The sequence below is a fragment of the Leptodactylus fuscus genome, chromosome 7 (genome assembly GCF_031893055.1).
Source record: "Leptodactylus fuscus isolate aLepFus1 chromosome 7, aLepFus1.hap2, whole genome shotgun sequence".
Classification (NCBI taxonomy): domain Eukaryota; kingdom Metazoa; phylum Chordata; class Amphibia; order Anura; family Leptodactylidae; genus Leptodactylus; species Leptodactylus fuscus.
The window spans coordinates 31,763,296-31,774,536 of record NC_134271.1 but is presented as its reverse complement, the minus strand read 5'-3'; the positions used below and the strand labels follow the sequence as shown (position 1 = coordinate 31,774,536).

At 48.4% G+C, this 11,241-nt stretch overlaps 4 non-coding genes across 4 annotated transcripts; all 4 read left to right on the top strand.

Annotated features, from left to right (window-relative positions):
- Positions 1 to 1,269: 1,269 nt before the first annotated feature.
- TRNAD-GUC (transfer RNA aspartic acid (anticodon GUC)) lies at positions 1,270 to 1,341 on the top strand. The gene has a single exon. It is a non-coding gene; the product is annotated as a tRNA-Asp (tRNA).
- A 3,271-nt stretch (positions 1,342 to 4,612) lies between these two features.
- On the top strand, positions 4,613 to 4,684 carry TRNAD-GUC (transfer RNA aspartic acid (anticodon GUC)). The gene has a single exon. It is a non-coding gene; the product is annotated as a tRNA-Asp (tRNA).
- Positions 4,685 to 8,788: 4,104 nt separating this feature from the next.
- Positions 8,789 to 8,860, top strand: TRNAD-GUC (transfer RNA aspartic acid (anticodon GUC)). Its single transcript has one exon. It is a non-coding gene; the product is annotated as a tRNA-Asp (tRNA).
- Positions 8,861 to 10,304: 1,444 nt separating this feature from the next.
- On the top strand, positions 10,305 to 10,376 carry TRNAD-GUC (transfer RNA aspartic acid (anticodon GUC)). The gene has a single exon. It is a non-coding gene; the product is annotated as a tRNA-Asp (tRNA).
- Positions 10,377 to 11,241: the final 865 nt, after the last annotated feature.

The following is an 11,241-nucleotide window of genomic DNA, read 5'->3' as shown; positions in this document are numbered from 1 at the left end:
TAGAAGCGCCAATCTTGTCACCAAAGATCCAGTAGCCAAAGGAAGGCTTGAAGTCTTTCTTGAAAAATCCATGCAATTCAGTGTGATGAGATGGCACGGGAATCCACCATCATCTGCAGAAGTTTCCTTTTCTTTTTGGCAGAAAGTCTCAGGGCGTGCAAACGGCCAAACTTCTACAGATCCCAAGAGTCGACCCATCTGTCCCAAGACTGCCGTATCTTTGCCGCCACCTTTTTTTCCCAGATGTCGCCTCCTTTTGAGAAAAAAAGGTCAATGACTAAATCCCATGCAATTTGCTATTAACCGCTGCCACATGTGTGTTTTTTCCTTCACCCTTCCATTTCAGTGGCGCAATGATATAGATCATTCCTTTCCGGTCGGTCGCGGAAACCTCATCTTCGGCTGGAGCGCAATCGGCGCGGCGGTCAGCTTCTTCCTCGTTAGTATAGTGGTGAGTATCCCTGCCTGTCATGCACGAGACCGGGGTTCGATTCCCTGACGGGGAGTGCTTCCTCTTTTTCTCTCCTCAGCCTTGCTTTCTCTGGAACTCTTTCCCAGGATCCTCTTCATCGTTGCCACTTTGACCTAGCCCATCCATGGCAGTACAGCTTCCTGTTTGACACCAAAAAAGCATTTCGGGCTTCCTAGCATCTCGCACATGTCACCTCGACAATGCCGGGCTATCTTTCCCTTCATTTCGGCCTCCAAACACAGCTTGGTCCCCAGGAATGACACGCCACACCCACTTTTCCTTTGGGGAAAAGAAGGTTAATTTTGTCCAACTTCAGTTTCCTTTCCATGGACTTCGCCATTCAAATGACTCAAGATATCATCTGTAGAAGCGCCAATCTTGTCACCAAAGATCCAGTAGCCAAAGGAAGGCTTGAAGTCTTTCTTGAAAAATCCATGCAATCCAGTGTGATGAGATGGCACGGGAATCCACCATCATCTGAAGAAGTTTCCTTTTCTTTTTGGCAGAAAGTCTCAGGGCGTGCAAACGGCCAAACTTCTACAGATCCCAAGAGTCGACCCATCTGTCCCAAGACTGCCGTATCTTTGCCGCCACCTTTTTTCCCAGATGTCGCCTCCTTTTGAGAAAAAAAGGTCAATGACTAAATCAAATGCAATTTACTATTAACCGCTGCCACATGTGTGTTTTTTCCATCACCCTTCCATTTCAGTGGCGCAATGAAATAGATCATTCTTTTCTGGTCGATCGCGGAAACCTCATCTTCGGCTGGAGCGCAATCGGTACAGTGGTCAGCTTCTTCCTCGTTAGTATAGTGGTGAGTATCCCCGCCTGTCACGCGGGAGACCGGGGTTCGATTCCCCGACGGGGAGTGCTTCCTCTTTTTCTCTCCTCAGCCTTGCTTTCTCTGGAACTCTTTCCCAGGATCCTCTTCATCGTTGCCACTTTGACCTAGCCCATCCATGGCAGTACAGCTTCCTGTTTGACACCAAAAAAGCATTTCGGGCTTCCTAGCATCTCGCACATGTCACCTCGACAATGCCGGGCTATCTTTCCCTTCATTTCGCCTTCCAAACACAGCTTGGTCCTCAGGAATGACACGCCACACCCACTTTTCCTTTGGGGAAAAGAAGGTTAATTTTGTCCAACTTCAGTTTCCTTTCCATGGACTTCACCATTCAAATGACTCAAGATATCATCTGTAGAAGCGCCAATCTTGTCACCAAAGATCCAGTAGACAAAGGAAGGCTTGAAGTCTTTCTTGAAAAATCCATGCAATCCAGTGTGATGAGATGGCACGGGAATCCACCATCATCTGCAGAAGTTTCCTTTTCTTTTTGGCAGAAAGTCTCAGGGCGTGCAAACGGCCAAACTTCTACAGATCCCAAGAGTCGACCCATCGGTCCCAAGACTGCCGTATCTTTGCCGCTACCTTTTTTTCCCAGATGTCGCCTCCTTTTGAGAAAAAAAGGTCAATGACTAAATCCCATGCAATTTGCTATTAACCGCTGCCACATGTGTGTTTTTTCCTTCACCCTTCCATTTCAGTGGCGCAATGAAATAGATCATTCCTTTCCGGTCGGTCGCGGAAAGCTCATCTTCGGCTGGAGCGCAATCGGCGCGGCGGTCAGCTTCTTCCTCGTTAGTATAGTGGTGAGTATCCCCACCTGTCACGCGGGAGACCGGGGTTCGATTCCCCGACGGGGAGTGCTTCCTCTTTTTCTCTCCTCAGCCTTGCTTTCTCTGGAACTCTTTCCCAGGATCCTCTTCATCGTTGCCACTTTGACCTAGCCCATCCATGGCAGTACAGCTTCCTGTTTGACACCAAAAAAGCATTTCGGGCTTCCTAGCATCTCGCACATGTCACCTCGACAATGCCGGGCTATCTTTCCCTTCATTTCGGCCTCCAAACACAGCTTGGTCCCCAGGAATGACACGCCACACCCACTTTTCCTTTGGGGAAAAGAAGGTTAATTTTGTCCAACTTCAGTTTAATTTCCATGGACTTCGCCATTCAAATGACTCAAGATATCATCTGTAGAAGCGCCAATCTTGTCACCAAAGATCCAGTAGCCAAAGGAAGGCTTGAAGTCTTTCTTGAAAAATCCATGCAATCCAGTGTGATGAGATGGCACGGGAATCCACCATAATCTGAAGAAGTTTCCTTTTCTTTTTGGCAGAAAGTCTCAGGGCGTGCAAACGGCCAAACTTCTACAGATCCCAAGAGTCGACCCATCTGTCCCAAGACTGCCGTATCTTTGCCGCCACCTTTTTTTCCCAGATGTCGCCTCCTTTTGAGAAAAAAAGGTCAATGACTAAATCCCATGCAATTTGCTATTAACCGCTGCCACATGTGTGTTTTTTCCTTCACCCTTCCATTTCAGTGGCGCAATGAAATAGATCATTCCTTTCCGGTCGGTCGCGGAAAGCTCATCTTCGGCTGTAGCGCAATCGGCACAGCGGTCAGCTTCTTCCTCGTTAGTATAGTGGTGAGTATCCCCACCTGTCACGCGGGAGACCGGGGTTCGATTCCCCGACGGGGAGTGCTTCCTCCTTTTCTCTCCTCAGCCTTGCTTTCTCTGGAACTCTTTCCCAGGATCCTCTTCATCGTTGCCACTTTGACCTAGCCCATCCATGGCAGTACAGCTTCCTGTTTGACACCAAAAAAGCATTTCGGGCTTCCTAGCATCTCGCACATGTCACCTCGACAATGCCGGGCTATCTTTCCCTTCATTTCGGCCTCCAAACACAGCTTGGTCCCCAGGAATGACACGCCACACCCACTTTTCCTTTGGGGAAAAGAAGGTTAATTTTGTCCAACTTCAGTTTAATTTCCATGGACTTCGCCATTCAAATGACTCAAGATATCATCTGTAGAAGCGCCAATCTTGTCACCAAAGATCCAGTAGCCAAAGGAAGGCTTGAAGTCTTTCTTGAAAAATCCATGCAATCCAGTGTGATGAGATGGCACGGGAATCCACCATCATCTGAAGAAGTTTCCTTTTCTTTTTGGCAGAAAGTCTCAGGGCGTGCAAACGGCCAAACTTCTACAGATCCCAAGAGTCGACCCATCTGTCCCAAGACTGCCGTATCTTTGCCGCCACCTTTTTTCCCAGATGTCGCCTCCTTTTGAGAAAAAAAGGTCAATGACTAAATCAAATGCAATTTGCTATTAACCGCTGCCACATGTGTGTTTTTTCCATCACCCTTCCATTTCAGTGGCGCAATGAAATAGATCATTCTTTTCTGGTCGGTCGCGGAAACCTCATCTTCGGCTGGAGCGCAATCGGCACGGTGGTCAGCTTCTTCCTCGTTAGTATAGTGGTGAGTATCCCCACCTGTCACGCGGGAGACCGGGGTTCGATTCCCCGACGGGGAGTGCTTCCTCTTTTTCTCTCCTCAGCCTTGCTTTCTCTGGAACTCTTTCCCAGGATCCTCTTCATCGTTGCCACTTTGACCTAGCCCATCCATGGCAGTACAGCTTCCTGTTTGACACCAAAAAAGCATTTCGGGCTTCCTAGCATCTCGCACATGTCACCTCGACAATGCCGGGCTATCTTTCCCTTCATTTCGCATTCCAAACACAGCTTGGTCCTCAGGAATGACACGCCACACCCACTTTTCCTTTGGGGAAAAGAAGGTTAATTTTGTCCAACTTCAGTTTCCTTTCCATGGACTTCGCCATTCAAATGACTCAAGATATCATCTGTAGAAGCGCCAATCTTGTCACCAAAGATCCAGTAGCCAAAGGAAGGCTTGAAGTCTTTCTTGAAAAATCCATGCAATCCAGTGTGATGAGATGGCACGGGAATCCACCATCATCTGCAGAAGTTTCCTTTTCTTTTTGGCAGAAAGTCTCAGGGCGTGCAAACGGCCAAACTTCTACAGATCCCAAGAGTCGACCCATCTGTCCCAAGACTGCCGTATCTTTGCCGCCACCTTTTTTTCCCAGATGTCGCCTCCTTTTGAGAAAAAAAGGTCAATGACTAAATCCAATGCAATTTGCTATTAACCGCTGCCACATGTGTGTTTTTTCCTTCACCCTTCCATTTCAGTGGCGCAATGAAATAGATCATTCCTTTCCGGTCGGTCGCGGAAACCTCATCTTCGGCTGGAGCGCAATCGGCATGGCGGTCAGCTTCTTCCTCGTTAGTATAGTGGTGAGTATCTCCGCCTGTCACGCGGGAGACCGGGGTTCGATTCCCCGACGGGGAGTGCTTCCTCTTTTTCTCTCCTCAGCCTTGCTTTCTCTGGAACTCTTTCCCAGGATCCTCTTCATCGTTGCCAATTTGACCTAGCCCATCCATGGCAGTACAGCTTCCTGTTTGACACCAAAAAAGCATTTCGGGCTTCCTAGCATCTCTAACATGTCACCTCGACAATGCCGGGCTTTCTTTCCCTTCATTTCGCCTTCCAAACACAGCTTGGTCCCCAGGAATGACACGCCACACCCACTTTTCCTTTGGGGAAAAGAAGGTTAATTTTGTCCATCTTCAGTTTCCTTTCCATGGACTTCGCCATTCAAATGACTCAAGATATCATCTGTAGAAGCGCCAATCTTGTCACCAAAGATCCAGTATTCAAAGGAAGGCTTGAAGTCTTTCTTGAAAAATCCATGCAATCCAGTGTGATGAGATGGCACGGGAATCCACCATCATCTGCAGAAGTTTCCTTTTCTTTTTGGCAGAAAGTCTCAGGGCGTGCAAACGGCCAAACTTCTACTGATCCCGAGAGTCGAACCATCGGTCCCAAGACTGCCGTATCTTTGCCGCTACCTTTTTTTCCCAGATGTCGCCTCCTTTTGAGAAAAAAAGGTCAATGACTAAATCCCATGCAATTTGCTATTAACCGCTGCCACATGTGTGTTTTTTCCTTCACCCTTCCATTTCAGTGGCGCAATGAAATAGATCATTCCTTTCCGGTCGGTCGCGGAAAGCTCATCTTCGGCTGGAGCGCAATCGGAGCGGCGGTCAGCTTCTTCCTCGTTAGTATAGTGGTGAGTATCCCCACCTGTCACGCGGGAGACCGGGGTTCGATTCCCCGACGGGGAGTGCTTCCTCTTTTTCTCTCCTCAGCCTTGCTTTCTCTGGAACTCTTTCCCAGGATCCTCTTCATCGTTGCCACTTTGACCTAGCCCATCCATGGCAGTACAGCTTCCTGTTTGACACCAAAAAAGCATTTCGGGCTTCCTAGCATCTCGCACATGTCACCTCGACAATGCCGGGCTATCTTTCCCTTCATTTCGGCCTCCAAACAAAGCTTGGTCCCCAGGAATGACACGCCACACCCACTTTTCCTTTGGGGAAAAGAAGGTTAATTTTGTCCAACTTCAGTTTCCTTTCCATGGACTTCGCCATTCAAATGACTCAAGATATCATCTGTAGAAGCGCCAATCTTGTCACCAAAGATCCAGTAGCCAAAGGAAGGCTTGAAGTCTTTCTTGAAAAATCCATGCAATCCAGTGTGATAAGATGGCACGGGAATCCACCATCATCTGCAGAAGTTTCCTTTTCTTTTTGGCAGAAAGTCTCAGGGCGTGTAAATGGCCAAACTTCTACAGATCCCAAGAGTCGTCCCATCTGTCCCAAGACTGCTGTATCTTTGCCGTCACCTTTTTTTCTCAGATGTCGCCTCCTTTTGAGAAAAAAAGGTCAATGACTAAATCCCATGCAATTTGCTATTAACCGCTGCCACATGTGTGTTTTTTCCTTCACCCTTCCATTTCAGTGGCGCAATGAAATAGATCATTCCTTTCCGGTCGGTCGCGGAAACCTCATCTTCGGCTGGAGCGCAATTGGCGCGGCGGTTTGCTTCTTCCTCGTTAGTATAGTGGTGAGTATCCCCGCCTGTCACGCGGGAGACCGGGGTTCGTTTCCCCGACGGGGAGTGCTTCCTCTTTTTCTCTCCTCAGCCTTGCTTTCTCTGGAACTCTTTCCCAGGATCCTCTTCATCGTTGCCACTTTGACCTAGCCCATCCATGGCAGTACAGCTTCCTGTTTGACACCAAAAAAGCATTTCGGGCTTCCTAGCATCTCGCACATGTCACCTCTACAATGCCGGGCTATCTTTCCCTTCATTTCGCCTTCCAAACACAGCTTGGTCCCCAGGAATGACACGCCACACCCACTTTTCCTTTGGGGAAAAGAAGGTTAATTTTGTCCAACTTCAGTTTCCTTTCCATGGACTTCGCCATTCAAATGACTCAAGATATCATCTGTAGAAGCGCCAATCTTGTCACCAAAGATCCAGTAGCCAAAGGAAGGCTTGAAGTCTTTCTTGAAAAATCCATGCAATCCAGTGTGATGAGATGGCACGGGAATCCACCATCATCTGCAGAAGTTTCCTTTTCTTTTTGGCAGAAAGTCTCAGGGCGTGCAAACGGCCAAACTTCTACAGATCCCAAGAGTCGACCCATCTGTCCCAAGACTGCCGTATCTTTGCCGCCACCTTTTTTTCCCAGATGTCGCCTCCTTTTGAGAAAAAAAGGTCAATGACTAAATCCAATGCAATTTGCTATTAACCGCTGCCACATGTGTGTTTTTTCCTTCACCCTTCCATTTCAGTGGCGCAAAGAAATAGATCATTCCTTTCCGGTCGGTCGCGGAAACCTCATCTTTGGCTGGAGCGCAATCGGCGCGGCAGTCAGCTTCTTCCTCGTTAGTATAGTGGTGAGTATCCCCGTTCACGTGGGAGACCGGGGTTCGATTCCCCGACGGGGAGTGCTTCCTCTTTTTCTCTCTTCAGCCTTGCTTTCTCTGGAACTCTTTCCCAGGATCCTCTTCATCGTTGCCACTTTGACCTAGCCCATCCATGGCAGTACAGCTTCCTGTTTGACACCAAAAAAGCATTTCGGGCTTCCTAGCATCTCGCACATGTCACCTCGACAATGCCGGGCTATCTTTCCCTTCATTTCGCCTTCCAAACACAGCTTGGTCCCCAGGAATGACACGCCACACCCACTTTTCCTTTGGGGAAAAGAAGGTTAATTTTGTCCAACTTCAGTTTCCTTTCCATGGACTTCGCCATTCAAATGACTCAAGATATCATCTGTAGAAGCGCCAATCTTGTCACCAAAGATCCAGTAGCCAAAGGAAGGCTTGAAGTCTTTCTTGAAAAATCCATGCAATCCAGTGTGATGAGATGGCACGGGAATCCACCATCATCTGCAGAAGTTTCCTTTTCTTTTTGGCAGAAAGTCTCAGGGCGTGCAAACGGTCAAACTTCTACAGATCCCAAGAGTCGACCCATCTGTCCCAAGACTGCCGCATCTTTGCCGTCACCTTTTTTTCTCAGATGTCGCCTCCTTTTGAGAAAAAAGGTCAATGACTAAATCCCATGCAATTTGCTATTAACCGCTGCCACATGAGTGTTTTTTCCTTCACCCTTCCATTTCAGTGGCGCAATGAAATAGATCATTCCTTTCCGGTCGGTCGCGGAAACCTCATCTTCGGCTGGAGCGCAATCGGCGCGGCGGTCAGCTTCTTGCTCGTTAGTATAGTGGTGAGTATCCCCGCCTGTCACGCGGGAGACCGGGGTTCGATTCCCCGACGGGGAGTGCTTCCTCTTTTTCTCTCCTCAGCCTTGCTTTCTCTGGAACTCTTTCCCAGGATCCTCTTCATCGTTGCCACTTTGACCTAGCCCATCCATGGCAGTACAGCTTCCTGTTTGACACCAAAAAAGCATTTCGGGCTTCCTAGCATCTCGCACATGTCACCTCGACAATGCCGGGCTATCTTTCCCTTCATTTCGCCTTCCAAACACAGCTTGGTCCCCAGGAATGACACGCCACACCCACTTTTCCTTTGGGGAAAAGAAGGTTAATTTTGTCCAACTTCAGTTTCCTTTCCATGGACTTCGCCATTCAAATGACTCAAGATATCATCTGTAGAAGTGCCAATCTTGTCAACAAAGATCCAGTAGCCAAAGGAAGGCTTGAAGTCTTTCTTGAAAAATCCATGCAATCCAGTGTGATGAGATGGCACGGGAATCCACCATCATCTGCAGAAGTTTCCTTTTCTTTTTGGCAGAAACTCTCAGGGCGTGCAAACGGCCAAACTTCTACAGATCCCAAGAGTCGACCCATCTGTCCCAAGACTGCCGCATCTTTGCCGTCACCTTTTTTTCTCAGATGTCGCCTCCTTTTGAGAAAAAAAGGTCAATGACTAAATCCCATGCAATTTGCTATTAACCGCTGCCACATGAGTGTTTTTTCCTTCACCCTTCCATTTCAGTGGCGCAATGAAATAGATCATTCCTTTCCGGTCGGTCGCGGAAACCTCATCTTTGGCTGGAGCGCAATCGGCACGGCAGTCAGCTTCTTCCTCGTTAGTATAGTGGTGAGTATCCCCGCCTGTCACGCGGGAGACCGGGGTTCGATTCCCCGACGGGGAGTGCTTCCTCTTTTTCTCTCCTCAGCCTTGCTTTCTCTGGAACTCTTTCCCAGGATCCTCTTCATCGTTGCCACTTTGACCTAGCCCATCCATGGCAGTACAGCTTCCTAATTTTGTCCAACTTCAGTTTCCTTTCCATGGTCTTCGCCATTCAAATGACTCAAGATATCATCTGTAGAAGCGCCAATCTTGTCACCAAAGATCCAGTAGCCAAAGGAAGGCTTGAAGTCTTTCTTGAAAAATCCATGCAATCCAGTGTGATGAGATGGCACGGGAATCCACCATCATCTGCAGAAGTTTCCTTTTCTTTTTGGCAGAAAGTCTCAGGGCGTGCAAACGGCCAAACTTCTACAGATCCCAAGAGTCGACCCATCTGTCCCAAGACTGCCGTATCTTTGCCGCCACCTTTTTTTCCCAGATGTCGCCTCCTTTTGAGAAAAAAAGGTCAATGACTAAATCCAATGCAATTTGCTATTAACCGCTGCCACATGAGTGTTTTTTCCTTCACCCTTCCATTTCAGTGGCGCAATGAAATAGATCATTCCTTTCCGGTCGGTCGCGGAAACCTCATCTTCGGCTGGAGCGCAATCGGCGCGGCGGTCAGCTTCTTGCTCGTTAGTATAGTGGTGAGTATCCCCGCCTGTCACGCGGGAGACCGGGGTTCGATTCCCCGACGGGGAGTGCTTCCTCTTTTTCTCTCCTCAGCCTTGCTTTCTCTGGAACTCTTTCCCAGGATCCTCTTCATCGTTGCCACTTTGACCTAGCCCATCCATGGCAGTACAGCTTCCTGTTTGACACCAAAAAAGCATTTCTGGCTTCCTAGCATCTCGCACATGTCACCTCGACAATGCCGGGCTATCTTTCCCTTCATTTCGCCTTCCAAACACAGCTTGATCCCCAGGAATGACACGCCACACCCACTTTTCCTTTGGGGAAAAGAAGGTTAATTTTGTCCAACTTCAGTTTCCTTTCCATGGACTTCGCCATTCAAATGACTCAAGATATCATCTGTAGAAGTGCCAATCTTGTCACCAAAGATCCAGTAGCCAAAGGAAGGCTTGAAGTCTTTCTTGAAAAATCCATGCAATCCAGTGTGATGAGATGGCACGGGAATCCACCATCATCTGCAGAAGTTTCCTTTTCTTTTTGGCAGAAAGTCTCAGGGCGTGTAAATGGCCAGACTTCTACAGATCCCAAGAGTCGTCCCATCTGTCTCAAGACTGCCGTATCTTTGCCGTCACCTTTTTTTCTCAGATGTCGCCTCCTTTTGAGAAAAAAAGGTCAATGACTAAATCCCATGCAATTTGCTATTAACCGCTGCCACATGTGTGTTTTTTCCTTCACCCTTCCATTTCAGTGGCGCAATGAAATAGATCATTCCTTTCCGGTCGGTCGCGGAAACCTCATCTTCTACTGGATCGCAATAGGCGCGGCGGTCAGCTACTTCCTCGTTAGTATAGTGGTGAGTATCCCCGCCTGTCACGCGGGAGACCGGGGTTCGATTCCCCGACGGGGAGTGCTTCCTCTTTTTCTCTCCTCAGCCTTGCTTTCTCTGGAACTCTTTCCCAGGATCCTCTTCATCGTTGCCACTTTGACCTAGCCCATCCATGGCAGTACAGCTTCCTAATTTTGTCCAACTTCAGTTTCCTTTCCATGGTCTTCGCCATTCAAATGACTCAAGATATCATCTGTAGAAGCGCCAATCTTATCACCAAAGATCCAGTAGCCAAAGGAAGGCTTGAAGTCTTTCTTGAAAAATCCATGCAATCCAGTGTGATGAGATGGCACAGGAATCCACCATCATCTGCAGAAGTTTCCTTTTCTTTTTGGCAGAAAGTCTCAGGGCGTGTAAATGGCCAAACTTCTACAGATCCCAAGAGTCATCCCATCTGTCCCAAGACTGCCGTATCTTTGCCGTCACCTTTTTTTCTCAGATGTCGCCTCCTTTTGAGAAAAAAAGGTCAATGACTAAATCCCTTGCAATTTGCTATTAACCGCTGCCACATGTGTGTTTTTTCCTTCACCCTTCCATTTCAGTGGCGCAATGAAATAGATCATTCCTTTCCGGTCGGTCGCGGAAACCTCATCTTCATCTGGAGCGCAATCGGCGCAGCGGTCAGCTTCATCCTCGTTAGTATAGTGGTGAGTATCCCCGCCTGTCACGTAGGAGACCGGGGTTCGATTCCCCGACGGGGAGTGCTTCCTCTTTTTCTCTCCTCAGCCTTGCTTTCTCTGGAACTCTTTCCCAGGATCCTCTTCATCGTTGCCACTTTGACCTAGCCCATCCATGGCAGTACAGCTTCCTGTTTGACACCAAAAAAGCATTTCGGGCTTCCTAGCATCTCGCACATGTCACCTCGACAATGCCGGGCTATCTTTCCC